A 19,449-nucleotide genomic window follows, 5' to 3' on the forward strand; every position below is an offset into this window, starting at 1 on the left:
TTGTGATGGCAATGCAAACACATGAATAAGAAATAATGCTAGCTATTGATTTGTGAAGACAGTATGTTATAATGCTAGAAACATAGAAAGCTATCATGTCCATGTGGACTCTCTGCAAGAGAAGCTTAACTCATCTCATTCCTGCAGCTTTTTTTCTTCAACTGTTCACAAGTCGATGCAGGAAAATGAAAAATTACAAAATAATGCTGCCACTCCCTACATCCAATATGCAAACAACACAAATCTAGTCACGGTTCCTGAAACAAATTGTGACAACGGAAATGTATCCAATTTCAAAACAGCCTGATGTTTTTGATGTTCCGATATTCTGATATTCTCATGTTTTTGAGGGGCAGGTCCAGAGGCTTACCTGCAGAGTGACCAGCAGTAAGGTGATGTTACAAACTACAAGGTGAAACAGTGATGATGACTGTTGAACCTGGACCACCTAAAAAGAAACTGAAAACGTACAACTTTCACAAGGTAATGGACTGCTGTTTCAATTGAAAAAAGACTGTAAAAGTATTTGCTTGATTTGTCGCCAAAGTATAGCAATAAGTAAAAGGGGAAATTTGGAACAACACCACAAAACAACGCACAGTGAATTCAAGGCTAGCTTTCCCTTGAACAACATGGCTTCAGAAAAAGTGAATTGACATTTTTTTCAAAACAAGCAGGAGAAATTAAGTCCTGCACCGAAGAATCATTTTGAATTTGTTATCTTCTGGGCAAACAAAAGATATCATTCATTGATGGCGAAGCAATTAAAGATAAATGACGGTGTCCACTGACTCTTTATGAACAAAGAAGAAACAAAAATGGCGTTCAGATCATGTTATTTTTTATGCTTCCAGAATACCAATGTGAATGGAATCTTTGTCTGAAGATGTCTTTCATCAACTAGAGCAGGATCTGAAGGACTGTGAATGCTTCTCATTAAAGTTTGATGAATCTATTGATGAGACCAATACAGTCCAGCAGATTTTTGTTTTTTGCATGGTTTTTAAAGAAATAACTAAAGAAGATCTTCTCACCCCTTTGCCCTTAAGGAGAGAATCATGGGTAAGGATATTTGCAATGAACTCAAAAGGTACTTGTTTGAGAAAAACATTCTCATCAAAAACTGGTTTCCATCAGAACAGATGGTGTACCAGCCATGTTTTGTTGCATTAGTTTTACTCAACTAATGAAACTTGTTGTTAAGATTGAGACTCCAAGATCCTTGGCCCTTAAGATAGCCATAGTGGCTGCGAGATCAGACCATGCCAACCTTGCCACCAGAATGTACAACACAGTACACAGAAACAGGAGCAAGCCATCCAGCCCCTTGAGCTATTCAGTGAGATCTTTGCTGATTCATGGCATAAGTCCATAAACTTGCCTTTGGCCCATATCCGTTAATATCTTTGTTTAACAAACAATTATCCATCTCAAATTTAAAATTAACAACTGATCTAACATCCATTGCCATTCATGGAAAAAAAGTTACAAATATCTTTCTTACATCTCTCCTAAACTGTTTGGCCCTAATTCTCAGAGTATGTCCCAGTTCTAGAATCCCCAGTCAGTGGAAACAGTTTATCTTTGTCTACTGTGTCTTTTCCTGTTAATATCTGGAGGATTTCAGTCTGACCAGCTTAACCTTCTGGATTTTAAATAAAACAAGCCTAATTTGTATAATCTCTCCTCATAACTAAATGCCTGAGGTCCAGGAATAAGTGCCACCATCTCCCCTCACATTGACTCTATGCGACTGTACCCACCTCCTAATCAAAGATCATGCTCATGTGGCCTGCAACATGTTCCCCACTTGGTGTCACCCACCCAAACCCTGACAGCACTACCCCCACATGTCCACTGCACTGCCTACTCACTCATTCATATCACCTCTCCACCATACCAACTGCTGTTGTCACCACTTTAGTCTTTCATGATACCTGCTAGTCTCTTATTCCAGGAACATAACAGGCCACAAAAGGGCAGAAAGTGTCAAAACGGATGATGTGCTGCTCATCTTTGGCCTCCTCTACCTTTGTCTGTATAGCACTCTTTCTCTGACCACTTGAGCAAGGCCTGGACTGGTATTGAGGGCTGCCTTTGACTTACTGTAATGTGACATACTGAGCAAAAGCTATTCCTTGACTAGATTGAGACTGGCTCACAATCGTGTCAAGATTCTTGACTTTGTTTAAGCCCTACATGGCACAGCAAGACCAGTAATATGACGATGGTATTGTTGGCTGAGGGAGGAAGAGCAAAGACCAATACAAGCCAGGGATGCCCTGAGTCTCCATGGCGGCTCAGAGTAAGTAATCATGTGAAAGTGGGTGAAGAGTCCAGAGATGCAGTCTAATCAAGTCAATGAGCTGGGAGCGTGTCTCTGAGTGCAGTGTCCTTCTGCAGCATTACAATGACAGTTGCTAGCGCAACCTGAAATGCATCATTGAAGTGCAGAGGTAGCCTCAAAGTGGATCAAAGATGTGCGACAAAGGTTCATAGAGACTGGTAAATGTCAGAAAGCAATGCTCACGGATGGAGGTTGTTCATGGAGTCTACCCAAGATGTTGGTGTGCAGTGTGCATGGGGATCTTTTGAAGCAAGAACTAACAAGAACCCAAGCTAAGTTCTGAGAATGGGTTCTGGTAGGAGAGGATCACTGGTGAGCTGGGGGCCCAGTTTAATATTTACTCATGAATTAGAGACAAGCTTTAATTCTCTAACACAGTGGTGTCCAATTTCTTAAGCACAAGATCACTTTTTGAATTTGAGTGCAACCCAAGATGAACCCCAAAGAAAATATAGAATAGCAGTTTTTATTTAGTGGTATAGAAAACTGAGCCATGGTGAGTCAGACTATTAACAAGATGCTTAACAAGTAATAATGAGGGCTTGCTGCTGCCTAGCAAGAATCTAATCAGGCCGCTTGAGAAATGTTTGCAAGATTTGATGAAATGAGCCTTGCCGACGCAGGCCTTGCCAAACAGCTCACTTGATTTTACCACTCATCTTGCCAGAGCCCACTTCACTCAAAGCCTGATGCGATTCTGCACAAAGTCTTACGTGTGAGAAAATTGCAGGAAATGCATTCATCATTTCAACTGCAAATTTCAGCTTTTAAAAATATACTTCTGTGATTGCATGATCTTTGAGGCAGACTACAGTAATTTGCAGGTGTCTTTAAAATCTGAAATGCAGAATGATTAGAGAGACAAGTTTCAGTTCATAGAAGTAAGATGCCCCGATACAAAAGCTGTACTTCTATCCTGTGTTGCATAATGATCATGAGACAATAGAATTATGTGGTTAATTTGGTTCAGAAATAGTCAGCTTTAGATTGTGATGCCCTCCTTTATTAAGTTAGAGAATGAAAATTGGAGCCTTGTTGTCTACAATCTGCAGGCAGATTAGTATTTTGTAGATTGACAAGGATGCAGAAACATAATTCAAGATGCTAACTATTTGCTCCTCTTTGAGAAAAAAAAGTGATTTGTAATGCATTCGATGCAAGCTTATGCAAGGATTCTAAGCATTTTTAAAAGTATTGGCAAGTGATAAAGGTGAGTTATGGGATATTTTCTTTATATTTGAACCATCGAAGGAGATTTGTTCCAAAAGTTCAAAATATATATTGTTCAAATCATTGATAGTTATAGATATTTCTTAAATCAGTCCATTCAGACATGTTAAGATGCATCTTTGGAGCATGTGGGGCTTGAACCCAGGTCATCTGACCCAGAGATAGAAGTACTACTGCAGCATCAAAAGCCCTCATAGGTGGGTAGATAGTTTAGATCAACCTGTTCTGACATGTTGGGAATATATTCATAGACAAGCTGAAAAAGTGTTGCTGGAAAAGCGCAGCAGTTCAGGCAGCATCCAAGGAGCAGGAGAATCAACGTTTTGGGCATGAGCCCTTTTTCAGGAATGAGGAAAGTGTGCCAAGCAGGCTAAGATAAAAGGTAGGGAGGAGGGACTTGGGGGAGGGGCTTTGGAAATGTGATAGGTGGAAGGAAGTCAAGGTGAGGGTGATAGGCCGGAGTGGGGGTGTGGGTGGAGAGGTCAGGAAGATGATTGCAGGTTAGGAAGGTGGTGCTGAGTTCGAGGGTTGGGACTGAGACAAGATGGGGGGAGGGGAAATGAGGAAACTGGAGAAATCTGAGTTCATCCCTTGTGGTTGGAGGGTTCCTAGGCGGAAGATGAGGCGATCTTCCTCCAGCCGTTGTGTTGCTATGGTCTGGCGATGGAGGAGTCCAAGGACCTGCATGTCCTTGGTGGAGTGGGAGAGGGAGTTGAAGTGTTGAGCCACAGGGTGGTTGGGTTGGTTTGTCCGGGTGTCCCAGAGGTGTTCTCTCAAACGTTCCGCAAGTAGGCGGCCTGTTCATACAGCACAGAAAAGGATCATCAACCCATCGAGTCTGCATTGTCAAAACTGCCGCTAACAGTGTGCTAATCCCAATTTCCCACACTTGTTCCATATCCTTGAATGTTATGATATTTGAAATATGCATCCAACTATTTTTTAATGGTTGTAAGGTTTCCAACCTCCTCTATCTTCCAAGCAGTGCATTCTAAATTCCCACCAACCACTGAGTGAAAAATATTTTTCTAAAATCCCTTCTGAAACTCTTGCCCTTACCCTAAAGCTATGCCCACTCATAGACCCGTCAATCAAGGGGAACAGTTGCTCTCTATTCACCCTGTCCATACCACTCATAAGCATAAACCTTACCAGTCTGTCCATATAGCTCAGTTCTCCATCCCAAGCAACATCCTGGTGACCTTCCTCTGTATTCCCTCTAGTGCTATCACATTCTTCCTGTAGTGGGTTGACCAGAACTGCACACAATACTCCAGCTGTGACCCGACCAATAATTTGTACAAATCCAACATTATTTCCTTGCTCTTATACTCTATACCACATCTGATGAAAGCAAGCATTCCATATGCCTTCTTAATTATCCTATTAGATTACTTACAGTGTGGAACCAGACCCTTCAGCCCAACAAGTCCACACTGACCCTCTGAAGAGCAACCCACCCAGATCAATTCCCCTACATTTACCCCTTCACCTAACACTACGGGCAATTTAACATGGCCAATTCACCTAACCTGCACATTTTTTGGACTGTGGGAGGAAACCCACACAGACACGGGGAGAATGTGCAAACTCCAGACAGACAGTTGCCTGAGGCGGGAATTGAACCTGGGTCTCTGGTGCTGTGAGGCAGCAGTACGAATCACTGTGCCACTCACAAAGCAAGGAGCAATCTGACAGATCCGTTTTACCACAGAATGAAAGCTTTATTTCCTCGATTTATCCCAGTGCCTTTCCTTTCAAACCACATCACTGCAGTAGCCGGGAATCAAACCTGGGTCAACTGCTTGGAAGGCAGCTATGCTCACCACTATACCACCATCACCCTGCTATTGACACGCTCTACCAACTTCAGAGATCTGTGAATAATTACCCCAAGATCCCTCTATTCCTCTAAGCTAACCAGGGTCATGCAATTCATTAAATACATCTTCATCTTGTTTCATTGTCCAAAGTGCATCACATCTCACTTATCAGGGTTAAATACCATCTGCCAATGGTCTGCTCATCTGACCAACCCGTCTATACCTTCCTGTAGCCAACAACCATCTTCTTCGCTATTAGCCACGCTATCAATCTTGGTGTCATTTGTTAATTTGCTTAACATTCCCCCCACAGTTTTATCTATACCATTTATGTATATAACAAACAATGAGGGTTGCAGTACCAATCCTTGTGGTACAACACTGGACATTGGTCTCCAGTCATTCAAACAACCTTCTACCACTACCCTTTGTGTCTTTTTACTAAGCCAGTTTCTGCTCCATCTCACCAAGTCTCCATCAACTCTATGTGCTTTAACCTTCTCAATCACTCTCTCATCTGGGAGCTTGTCAAGAGCTTTGCTAAAATCCATAAAAACTACATTAACTGAACTTCCCTCATCCACACCCACGATCACATTTTCAAAAGATGCGAACAAATTTAGTTGGGCATGACCTCTCTCTGACAAAGCCATGCTGACTATCCCTAATTAAGCCATACCTTTCCAAGTGGATATTAATTCACTCCTTCAGAATTTTCTCCAATTTTTTCCCTCCCACTGATGTGAGACTCAACAGCCTGTAATTTCCTTATTCATCTTTACCACCCTCTTAAAAAGTGGAACCATATTAAGTGTCTTCCAATCCTCTAGCACTTGCACTGTGGATAAAGAGGAATGAAAAATTAGTGTCAGAGCCCCTGCAATTTCCTGCCTTGCCTTTCTGCTTGCATCTGGAATGCAATTCATGTGGGCCAGGGGTTTTGGCTTTTTTAAGATGGATGGAGCATCCAATACCTCCCATTTCCTATGTTACACTGTGCAAGTTCATCACAGCCCCTTTTCCTGAATTCCATACTCATGTTCTCCTTTTCCAGAGTGAAGACTGAAGAGTACTTATTCAAGACCCTTCCAATATCCTGTGTTTTCACAATGTGCCCCACACTTTCCCTGGTTAACATTTTCTCTTCAATGTATTTATAAAATAAAGGCAGCACGGTGGCTCAGTGGTTAGCACTGCTGCCTCATAACACCAGGGTCCCAGGTTCAATTCCAGCCTAGGCGACTGTCTGTGTGGAATCTGCACATTCTCCCTGTGTCTGCGTGGGTTTCCTCTGGGTGCTCTGGCTTCCTCCCACAGTCCAAAGCTGTGCAGGCCAGGTAAATTGCCCATAGTGTTAAGTGTATTAGTCAGAGGCAAATGGGTCTGGGTGGGTTACTCTTCGGAGGGTCGGTGTGGACTGGTTGAGCCAAAGGGCCTGTTTCCACATTGTAGGGAATCTAATCTATAAAATACCTCAGGATTCTCATTAATCCTGTCCACAAGTAGTTTCTGATGTCACCTTTTTGTTCTAATTGTTTTAAATTCCCTCTTGTATTTCCTGTATTCCTTTAGGATCATAGCTGATTTGCTCCCTTTGAACTTGCTAAAAGCCCTACTACTCTTTTTTACCCAGTCCTGAATTGTCCAAGTCATCCAGGGTTCTTTGAACTTATTGATCGTAATAATGTTGGACCTGTACTCTCCCCACATACTTTATGAATGTCTGTATTGCTACATTGTAGACCAACCCGTAAGGAACTGTTTTCAGTCTACTGTGGCCAGATCCTGCTTTATTTTAATAAAATCTGTCTTCCCCCAATCAAGAGCCATCTTTTGAAAGTCACCTTTCTCCTTGTCGAGAACAAATTTGAACCATACTGTGTTGTGGTTTCTACCACCTAAATGTTCCCCCGCTGCCATTTTGAATACTTCTCTGGTTTCTTTCCCCAGAACCAGATCCAGCACTATGCCGTCCCTTGTTAGGCCTTCTACATATTGGTACAAAAGGCACCCTGGATATATTTCAAATTCATCATTATTATATTGTAAATTATAAATTCACTCAATCTCAATACTTAATTCTATGATTATCCCAATAACGATGGAAAAGCTGAAATTACCCAGGATAATTCCCCAATTATTATTCTAATCCACCTTTGTGAACTGTCTACATATTTACTCCTCTATTTCCTGGTTACTTTTTGGGGGTCGATAATATAGACCCAGTAAAGTGGCTGCCCTCTTAACCTTCCCAAGTTCTACCCACAAAGACTCGTTTGAGGACCCTTCCAAGATATCATGTCTCCTTATTGTAATATTTGGCTTCTTAATTGATAGTGCTCCACCACCATCTTGTTCACACCTCCCTCTGTTTCACCTAAAGATCCAATGCTATGGAATGTTGAGTTGCCAGTCCAGCTTTTCCCTCAATTATGTTTTTGTGATGGTAAGAATATCATACTTTCATGTGTCAATCTGTGCCATTAACTGATCAGTCTTAACCATTACACTCCTACCATTAAAGACTCAGCCTTGCCTTACTCTCTTGACACTTATAGAGTCATAGCGTCATAGAGGTGCACAGCACTGAAACAGACCCTTCAGTCCAACTCGCCCATGCTGACCAGATATCCTAAACTAATCTCGTCCCATTTGCCAGCACTTGGTCTATATCCCTCTAAACCCTTCCTATTCATATACCCATCCAGATGCCTTTTAAATGTTATAATTGTACCAGCCTCCACCACTTCCTCCGGCAGCTCATTCCATAAATGCACCACAGTCTGCGTGAAAAAGTTGCCCCTCAGGTCCATTTCAAATCTTTTCCCTCTCACCCTGAACCTATACCCTCTAGTTCTGGACTCCCCCACCCCAGGGAAAAGACTTTGTCTATTTATCCTATCCATGATTTTGTAAACCTCTATAAGATCACCCCTCAGCCTCCGATGCTCCGGGAAAACAGCCCCAGCCTATTCAACCTCTCCCTATAGCTCAAACCCTTCAACCCTGGCAACATCCCTTTAAATCTTTTCTGTACCTTTTCATGTTTCACAACATCCTTCCGATAAGGAGGAGACCAGAATTGCACACAATATTTGAAAACTGGCCTAACCAATGTCCTGCTGCAACATGACCTCCCAAATCCTGTACTCAATGCCCTGACTAATAAAGGAAAGCATACCAAATGCCTTCTTCGCGATCCTATCTACCTGTGACTCCACTTTCAATGAACTTGCATTCCAAGGTCTGTCTGTTCAGCAACACTCCCCAGGGCCTTACCGTTAAGTATATAAGTCCTGTTCTAATTTGCTTTTCCAAAATGCAGCACCTCACATTATCTAAATTAAATTCAATTTGCCACTCCTCAGCCCATTAGCCCATCTGATCAAGATCCCATTGAAATCTGACGCAACTTTCTTCGCTATCCACTACATCTTCAATTTTGGTGTCATCTGCAAATTTACTACCTATACCTCTTATGTTCGCATCCAAATCATTTATATAAATGACAAAACAACAGTGGACCCTGCACTGATCCTTGTGGCACTCCACTGGTCACAGACCTCCAGTCTGAAAAGAAACCCTTCACCATCACCCTCTGTTTTCTACCTTCAAGCTAGTTCTGCATTCAATTGGTTAGTTCTCCCTGTATTCCATGAAATCTAACCTTGCTAATCTGTTTAACATGGGTGAGCTCACTGTGAACTTGCTTCCTTGGTCGTAGCATAATGTGTTACTGTTTCATTGATGTTCTGTGTCCTCTCCCCCTGCTGGATTAGCTTGAACTCCTTCCAATAGCACTAACAAATGGACCTACATGGATGTTAGCCCCATTGTGGTTCAAGTGCAGACTGTCCTGTTTGTACATGTCCCAATTTCCCTAGAAATACTCCCAGTGATTCAGGAAACTTAAACCCTCCCTTTTGCATCAATTCTTGAGCCATGCATTCATCTGTCCTATTTTCTATTGCTAAACCTGCTAGTTTAGCACCAGAAGTAATCCTGAGAGTACAACCATTGAGGGCCTGCTTTTTAATTGACTGTCTAGCTTCCTGAATTCTTGATGCAACACTTAATTCTTCACTTTGCCCATATCATTGGTATCAATATGTACTATGACCTCTAACTCATCATCCTCCACTTTCAGGGTGTCCTGCAGCCGTTCTGTGACATTCCTGACCCTAGCACAAGGGAGGCAATGTACCATCCTGTTGTCATGTCTTCGGCAACAAAAATGCCTGTCTGCTCCCTTGACTAAAGAATCCCCTAACTCTATTGCTCTTCCTTTCTTTTTTCTCCTCCTCTGTACAGTCAAGCTGCTTGTGGTGCCAGAAGCTTGTCGTTTGTTGCACTCCTTCGCGGTACCAACATCCTCATCAGCTTCCAAAATGGAATACCAGTTAGTGAGTGGGACCTCAGGGGACTCCTGCACTACCTGCCTGTTCTCTCTGTTCTGTATGGTGGTCACCCATTCTCTTCTTTCCTGTAGTCCCTTTGTGAACACCTCTCCATGTAATTCTCAGTTTTGTGAAGTGTCTGCAAGCGCTGCTCAAACTCCAAGACCTCGACCTCCAGCTTTTGCAACTGGGAGCACCTCCTGCGCATGTGGTCATCTCGAACCCCGTGGTCATCTCGAACCCCGTGGTCATCTCGAACCCCGCCGCCCCCCACATGACAAGTTGCACATTCCATTTGGTTGGCCTCTTCTGACATCTCTTAAACTGACAATTTACACTTCAGTTTAGAATTAATAGTCTTATTTTATTAGACTTTCTACTCTATTACTAAGATTATGAAACGGTTAACTGTAACAAAGTTCTCATTGCTCTAAAACTGTAGGTTAAGAAGGGGTTAACCAGGAATGGTCACCCACCAGTCTGGAGCCTTTCTCACCTTTTAAAGTTATGACATCAACAGGAGCTGTACTGAAGATTGTTGTGGTGTCTTTCCCGACCTCCTGGCTGCTGCTGCTCCTCTGAGATAAGTGCCCTGTAAAGACTAGGCCTGAATCTGCACTATGTTGAATTTATAGGCTTCACAGTTACTGTGTTTCTCTCCACCTCCCAGCTGCAGCTGTGGGGTTTCCTAACTGCTGCTCCAAGATAGGTGCCCTCTATAGACTAGTCCCCAAAATGACAGTTGAACCAGAACCTCTGGCCCAGAGATAAGACACTTCCACTACACCACAAAAGTCCTCACTGCAGATAAAACAAAATAACTAGATATTAATTTTCACCTGCTGAATGGTTTCAAAAGAAAACCAATTTTCAGGACATTGCTGTTTACACATGTAATGAAATTTGTACTACTGATTAAACTTGTAACGGTCTGATCATTGGGAAGAGTTCATTTAATTATCCTCTGTAAGTGTCCGGTTTGGTATTTGCTATTGCGAAGCAGAGCTATGATCTCCAGTTTCCGATGTGACATTTTCTAAACTGTATAAAGACATCTTTCATGTGATATCCGACAAAAGATGCAGTGAAACAGTATTTGAAATGTATAAATTTGGGCCTTTGTTACGTATTGTATGTTTCAAATATTGCATGATTGCTTTCTTCCTTTCTATTTCTTTGTCATACCTTATAATGAATTTGTTAGTTTTATCTTGAACATAATCATGTTAATTATCATTCTATGCTGACAGAAAAATGTGTTGGTTTTCTTATATGACTTCTGACACACTGTTTTTGAAGACTGTGGCTTGAGATGTAGCACGCCACCTCAATCAGATTGCATGGGGCACAGACTTCAGATTCTACTTACAGAATTTGCGTTTCACTGTGAGGGAATGTGATCATCAGAAAGTAACACAACATTTGAATATTTTGAATATATGACAGGATAAATTGAGAATACTTAGGAGGAATGGATTTTCTGGTTCTGATGTAGACTAATTAATACAGATTGCAATGCTCCAAAATAATTATATCATGCGACCTTCAGAATATTACAGGCTAACTCGAAGACCATGGGCCTGTTTGTTCAGCAATTCTAATTCAATTACTTGTAATTAGTTGAAAATATCAATGGGCAGGGGTGAGGGCATTACTATGAGTGACTGGTTCCAGTTAAATACCAGCTTTTTCAACTTAAAGCTAACTGTACCTCTTAAAGGAAAAATGCTGGAATTATGGCACAAAGAAAATTTGATGAGAAAATATTGAAGAATGGAACAACAAAGGAGAAAGTGAATTCTAAGTACTCTGGTTGCTGAACTGGCTGCTTTTAGTGAAGGAATTGAAAGAGGTAAGCAGCAACCTGGAAGGCTTCAGGACATTGATTTCTTATACTGGGAAAAAGAAACTTCACTTAACATGCTAGGGGATGCCAATAATGGAGAATAGAACACATTTTTTGTGTGCACCAAGTGCCAGCATCAAGATTGAAGGTTCTTTTGTTTTGATTCCTTTACACCTAGTACTGGTAGAATGTACTTCTCCATAACACTTGTTATGACTGTTGGACATATGGTGATCATGGTTTAAACGATCTAATTTAATTCAAGGGAACATTGAGTAGTGGGGGAATGGGATCTCCTATTAAATCTGCACAGACAAACCAATGTAACCCGCTTATCATTAAGGTAGCAATTCAAACTGAAGTTTATTCAAAGACAGGTGCACATTGTAATAGAATTGTATAATCATAAAGATGTACAGCATGGAAACAGACCCATCAGTTCAAATCCATGCCGACCAGTTATCTAAAACTAATTAAGTCCCATTTGCCAGCACTTGGCCCATATACCTCTAATCCCTTTTTATTTAGATGCCTTTTAAATTTTGTCATTGTACCAGCCTCCACCACTTCCTCTGACAGCTGATTCCATACAAGCACCACTGTATGTGTGAAAATGTTATCCCTTAGGTACATTTTATATCTTTCCCCTCTCACCTGAAACCTATGCCCTCTAGTTCTGGACTCGCTCACCCCAGGGAAAAGACTTTGTCTATTTATCCTATCTATGCCCCTCACGATTTTATAAACCTCTATAAAGTCACCCCTCAGCCTCCAAAGCTCCAGGGAAAACAAGCCCAGCCTATTCAGCCTCTCCCTGTAGCTCAAATCGTCCAACCCTGGCAACATCCTTGTAAAAATTTTTCTGAACCCTTTCATGTTTCACAACAACCTTCTGTTAAGAGGGAGACCAGAATTGTATACAATATTCCAAAAGTGGCCTAACCAATGTCCTGTTGCAATATGACCTCCCAACTGCTATACTCAATGCTATGTCCAATAAAGGAAATACCAAATGCCTTCTTTACTATCCTATCTACTTGTAACTCTACTTTCAAGGAACTATGAACCCGCAATCCAAGGTGTCTTTGTTCAGCAACAGTCTCCAGGACTTTACCAGTAAGTGTATAAGTCCTGTTCTGATTTGTCTTTCCAAAATGCAGCACCTATCATTTATCTAAATTAAACTCCATCTGCCACTCCTCAGCCCATTTGCCCATCTGATCAAGATCGTGTTGTACCCGGAAGTAACCTTCTTCGATGTCCACTACACCTCCAATTTTAGTGTCATCTGCAAACTTACTAAGTTCTTCCTATGTTCACATTCAAATCATTTATATAAATGATGAAAAGCAGTGGAAAAAGCACTGATCCTTGTGGCACTCCACTGGTCACAGGCCTCCAGTCTGAAAAACAACCCTCCATCACCACCCTCTGTCTTCTACCTTCAAGATAGTTCTGTATCCAAATGTCTAGTTTACCCTGTATACCATGTGATTTAACCTTGCTAACTAGTCTACCATGAGGAACCTGGTTGAACGCCTTACTGACATCCATGTAGATCACATACACTGCTCTGTCCTTGTTAATCCTCTTCGTTACTTCATCAAAAAATTCAATCAAGTTAGTGAGACATAATTTACCACGCACAAAGTCATGTTGACTAAACCTTGCCTTTCCAAACACATGTACATCCTGTCCCTCAGGAATCCCACAACAACTTGCCCACCACTGAGGTCAGGCTCACTGGTCTATAGTTCCCTGACATTTTCTTGCCATCTTTCTTAAACAGTGACACCACGTTAACCAACCTCCAGTCTTCCGGCACCTCACCTGTGACTATCGATGATACAATTAGCTCAGCAAGAGGCCCGGTAATCACTTTCCTAGCTTCTCACAGAGTTCTGGGGTACACCTGATCAGGTCCTGGGGATTTTTCCACTTTTATCTATTTTAAGACATCCAGCACCCCGTCCTCTGTAATATGAACATTTTTCAAGATGTCACCAGCTATTTCTGCACATTTTATATCTTCCATGTCCTTCTCCACAGTAAACACTGACACAAATTACTCATTTAGTATTGCTCCCATCTCCTGTGGTTCCACACAAAGGCTGCCTTTCTGATCTTTGAGGGGCCCTATTCTCTCCCTAGTTACCCTTTTGTCCTTAATATACTTATAAGATCCCTTTGGATTCTTCTTAACCCTATTTGTTGAAGCTATTCATGTCCCCTTTTTGCAGTCCTGGTTTCTCTCTTTAAGTATATTTCTAATACCTTTATACTCTTTTAAGGATTCACTCAATCTCTGCTGTCTATACCTGACATGTGCTTCCTTCTCTTTCTTAACCAAAACCTCAATTTCTCTAGTCATCCAGCATTCCCTACACCTACCAACCTTACCTTCCACCCTAACAGGAACATACTGTCTCTGGACTTTTATTATCTCATTTTTGAAAGCTTCCCATTTTCCAGCTGTCCCTTTATCTGCCCCCAATCAACTTTTGGAAGTTCTTGCCTAATACCATTAAAATTGGCCTTCCTCCAATTTAGAACTTCAACTTTTAGATCTGATCTATCCTTTCCCTTCACTATTATAAAACTAATAGAATTATGGTCACTGGCCCCAAAGTGCTCCCCCACTGACATCTTGGTCACCTGCCCTGTTTTATTTTCCAAATGTTGGACAGGTTTTGTACCTTCTCTAGTAGGTATATTCATATATTGAATGAGAAAATTTTCTTGTACACACTTAACAAATTCCTCTCTAACCCCTTAACACTATGGTAGTCCCAGTCTATGTCTGGAAAGTTAAAATCTCCTACCATAACCACCCTATTATTCCTATAGATAACTGAGATCACCTTACAAACTTCTTTCTCAATTTCCCGCTGACTGTTGGGTGGGTCGATAGTAAAATCCCTATACAAAGTAAGAAAGCAGCTCACTTTACTTTTGCCTATGTCCTTAAGGTCAGAATGAGAATTTTGAGGAAGAAATGGGTCTGGCTGGGTTGCTCTTCTGAGGGTCGGTGTGGACTTGTTGGGCCGAAGGGCCTGTTTCCACACTGTAAGTAACCCAGGTTCATTTCCAGCCTCAAGCAACTGTCTGTGTGGAGTTTGCACATTCTCCCCGTGTCTGCTTGGGTTTCCTCCGGGTGCTCCGGTTTCCTCTCACAGTCCAAAAACGTGCAGGTTAGGTGAATTGGCCACGCTAAATTGCCCGTAGTTATGGTTCTGTTCACCGAGCTGGGAATTTGTCTTGCAAACGTTTCCTCCCCTGTCTAGGTGACATCCTCAGTGCTTGGGAGCCTCCTGTGAAACGCTTCTGTGCTGTTTCCTCCTGCATTTATAGTGGCCTGTCTCTGCCGCTTCCGGTTGTCAGTTCGAGCTGTCCGCTATAGTGGCCAGTATATTGGGTCCAGGTCGATGTGTTTGTTGATAGAGTCTGTGGATGAGTGCCATGCCTCTAGGAATTCCCTGGCTGTTCTCTGTTTGGCTTCCCCTATAATGGTAGTGTTGTCCCAGTCGAATTCATGTTGCTTGTCGTCTGTGTGTGTGGCTATTAAGGATAGCTGGTCGTGTCGTTTCGTGGCTAGTTGGTGTTCGTGTATACGGATCGTTAACTGTCTTCCTGTTTGTCCGATGTAGTGTTTTGTGCAGTCCTTGCATGGGATTTTGTACACTACATTAGTTTTGCTCATGTTGGGTATCGGGTCCTTTGTTCTAGTGAGTTGTTGTCTGAGCGTGGCTGTTGGTTTGTGTGCTGTTATGAGTCCTAGTGGTCGCAATCGTCTGGCTGTCAGTTCAGAAATGCTCCTGATGTATGGTAGTGTGGCTAGTCTTTTGGGTTGCGGCATGTCCTCGTTCCGTTGTCTCTCCCTTAGGCATCTGTTGATGAAATTGCGAGGGTATCCGTTTTTGGTGAATACTTTGTATAGGTGTTCCTCTTCCTCTTTTTGTAGTTCTGGTGTGCTGCAGTGTGTTGTGGCCCTTTTGAACAGTGTCCTGATGCAACTTCGTTTGTGTGTGTTGGGGTGGTTGCTTTCATAGTTTAGGACTTGGTCTGTGTGTGTGGCTTTCCTGTAAACCTTTGTATGAATTCTCCGTTCGGTGTTCTCTGTACCATCACATCTAGGAATGGGAGTTGGTTGTCCTTTTCTTCCTCTCTAGTGAATCGGATTCCTGTGAGTGTGGCGTTGATAATCTGGTGTATGTTCTCTATTTCTGTGTTTTTAATTATTACAAAGGTGTCATCCACGTATCTGACCCAGAGTTTGGGTTGAAGTTGTGGTAAGACTGTTTGTTCTAACCTTTGCATTACTGCTTCTGCTATGAGTCCAGAGATCGGTGAGCCCATGGGTGTTCCGTTGATTTGTTCGTATATTTGGTTATTGAATGCGAAGTGTGTTGTGAGGCACAAGTCCAGTAGTTTAAGTATGCCGTCTTTGTTGATAGGTTCAACGTCCTGTTGTCTGTTATGTCTGTCCAGCAGGTTGGCTATTGTTTCTTTGGCTAGTGTTTTGTCGATGGTGTAGTGTACAACTACACTAATGTAGTGTACAAAATCCCATGCAAGGACTGCACAAAACACTACATCGGACAAACAGGAAGACAGTTAACGATCCGTATACACGAACACCAAATAGCCACGAAATGACACGACCAGCTATCCTTAATAGCCACACACACACAGACGACAAGCAACATGAATTCGACTGGGACAACACTACCATTATAGGGGAAGCCAAACAGAGAACAGCCAGGGAATTCCTAGAGGCATGGCACTCATCTACAGACTCTATCAACAAACACATCGACCTGGACCCAATATACTGGCCACTACAGCGGACAGCTCGAACTGACAACCGGAAGCGGCAGAGACAGGCCACTATAAATGCCGGAGGAAACAGCACAGAAGCGCTTCACAGGAGGCTCCCAAGCACTGAGGATGTCACCTAGACAGGGGAGGAAACGTTTGCAAGACAAATTCCCAGCTCGGCGAATAGAACCACAACAACGAGCACCCGAGCTATAAATCTTCTCCCAAACTTTGAACACCTACGGGCGAGAGACGCCAAGACAAGCTAGGAAATGGGAATCCTGCCCGTAGTGTTAGGTGAAGGGGTCAATGTAGGGGAATGGGTCTGGGTGGGTTCCTCTTTGGAGGGTCGGAGTGGACTTGTTGGGCCAAAGGGCCTGTTTCCACACTATAAGTAATCTAATCTAATCTAAACAAAAGTCACAACAAAGTGCTGTTAGGCCAGGAAGAAACAAAAACTGGCTTGGAGGTAACCACTGAGGAAACCATCCATGTGGACAGGATTCCTGTTTAAGGAAGCAGAAATTGTGAAGGATTTAAAGAATACTGAAATAACTCCATGGAGACTGGTATCCCGTCACCAAGTCAGCCTTTATTTATATGTGGAGAGTCAATGGCACTGATCCAACTCCTTCAGACCCAGCCATTAGAGTCAACAGAACCTCTGACACTCCTGTTTATATCTGTCAGCCAGGGCTCCCTGATTGGACCAGATTAACAGCCCCAACTAAGGAACTCATATTCTATGATGTCCACATGGCTGGCCTTGTTACAATCACTGCAGCCATAAAATCATCATGGGTACCTTGCAATGGAAAGTCCACTGATTGTAGATTAGATTCCCTACAATGTGGAAATGACCCTTTGGCCCAACCAGCCCACACCGACCCTCTGAAGAGTAACCCACGCAGACCCATTTCCCTCTGACTAATTGACCTAACACTAGGGGCAATTTAGCATGGCCAATTCACCTGACCTGCACATCTTTGGACTGTGGGAGAAAACTGGAACACCCGGAGGAAACCCACACAGATACAGGGAGAATGTGCAAACTCCACACAGGACAGTCACCCAAGCCTGGAATCGAAAGTGGGACCCTGGTGCTGTGATGCAGCAGTGCTAACCACTGAGCCATGATATTCAAAGGATTGAGTGGCCTATTAAGACACCTTCAGTTTACTCTTGACCATTAAAGCGATGGAAGGTATCATTAATAGTCTTATCAAGCAGCAGCGGTTCAGCAATAACCTGTTCAATGATGCCTAATTTGGGTTCTGCCAGAGCCACTCACTTCCTGTCCTCATTACAGCCTTGGATTACACATGGATAAAAGAGCTGAATTTCAGAGTTCAGGTAAGAGTGACAGCCCTTGACATCAACACTGTGTGGCATCAAGGAGCCCTAGCAAAACTGGAAGCAGTAGGTATCAGGGGAGAGACTCTTTAGTGGTTGGAGTGATATCTGGTGCATAGGAAGATGGTTTTGGTTGGTGGAGGTCAGTCATCTCAGCCCCAGGACATCTCTGCCAGAGTTCTTCAGGATAGTGTCCTTGACTCAACTATCTTCAGCTGCTTCATCATTGACCTTCCCCCATCATAAAGTCAGAAGTGGGGATGTTCGCTGATGATTGCACAATGTTCAGCACCATTAATAACTCCTCAGCTACTGAAGCAGTCCATGTTCAAATGAAACAAGATCTGGACAATATCCAGGATTGGGCTGACAAATGGCAAGTGATATTTGTGTCACACAAATGTCAGGCTATTACTATCACCAATAGGAGACAACCTAACTACTATTCCTTGACATTCAATGGGGTGTTATCATCACTGAAACCCCCACTACAACATTACAGGGGTTATTGCTGACCAGAAACTCAAATGGACTTGCCACATAAACACAATGGCTACAAGAGCAGGTCAGACGCTAGGAATACTATGGCGAAGTGACTCACCTCCTAACTCCCCAAAGCCTGTCCACCATTTATTAGGCACAAGTCAGGAAAGTGATGGAATATTCTCCACTTTCCTGCATGAGGGCAGCTCCAACAACATTCAAGAAGCTTGACACCATCCAGGACAAAGCAGCCTGTTTGATTGATATTAAATCGACAGGCATCCATTTCCTCTCTCACCGAAGCTCAGGAACAGCAGTGTGTCCTCTGTACAAGATGCTCTGCAGAAATTCACTAAAGATCTTCAGATAGCAACTTCTAAATCTTTGGTCACTTCCATCTAGAAGGACAAGGGCAGCAGATACATTAGAACACCACCTCCTTCAAGTTCCTCTCTAAATCACTCACCATCCTGACTTGGAAACACATTATCATTCTTTCACTGTGGCTGGGTCAAAGTCCTGGAATTCCCTCCTGAATGGCATTGTGGGTCAACCCACAACAGATGGATTGCAGCAGTTCAAGAAGACAGCTCACCACTACCGTCCACCGGACAACTAGGGATGGGCAATACTTGCTGGCCAGCCAGCAATGCCTACAACCCACCAATTTTTTTTTTTACAAATGAGCTCTGTTTAAATGCACACTAGAAGTTCCACCCTCAAAAAGGAAGAGATTCGCTCCAGCAAGAGAATATACCCTTTTCGAGTTGGGCTTTTAATTTTAAGCTCAAGAATACACTGTCCATAAAGAGTGTCATGTAATGTATAAATGCAGAGCTAGGTTTGTGGTTATATTAAAAAGTTTCAAGTAAATGCCTTTTCTCTAGTTTAATTTATTTGATCCATACTAAGTAGTGTTTAGTGTAGGATTGCTTCAAAGTATTTGTTTCAATAAACATTGTAAAATGTGAAACTTTGAGACGGTTACTGAGAAATGCATGCTTCTTTTCAGCAGTCAACTGTCTCGAAGTGATTATTTACATGCTTCTAATTCCCATACTAGTCAGTGTGTTTCCTTGTTAATCATTTTGTAAATTAGTCTTTCATCGAGGGATGTTTGTTTTTCTGAAAGCTAATAATAACCAGGAACTG

The sequence above is a fragment of the Chiloscyllium punctatum genome, chromosome 11 (assembly GCF_047496795.1).
Source record: "Chiloscyllium punctatum isolate Juve2018m chromosome 11, sChiPun1.3, whole genome shotgun sequence".
In the NCBI taxonomy this organism is placed as follows: Eukaryota; Metazoa; Chordata; class Chondrichthyes; order Orectolobiformes; family Hemiscylliidae; genus Chiloscyllium; species Chiloscyllium punctatum.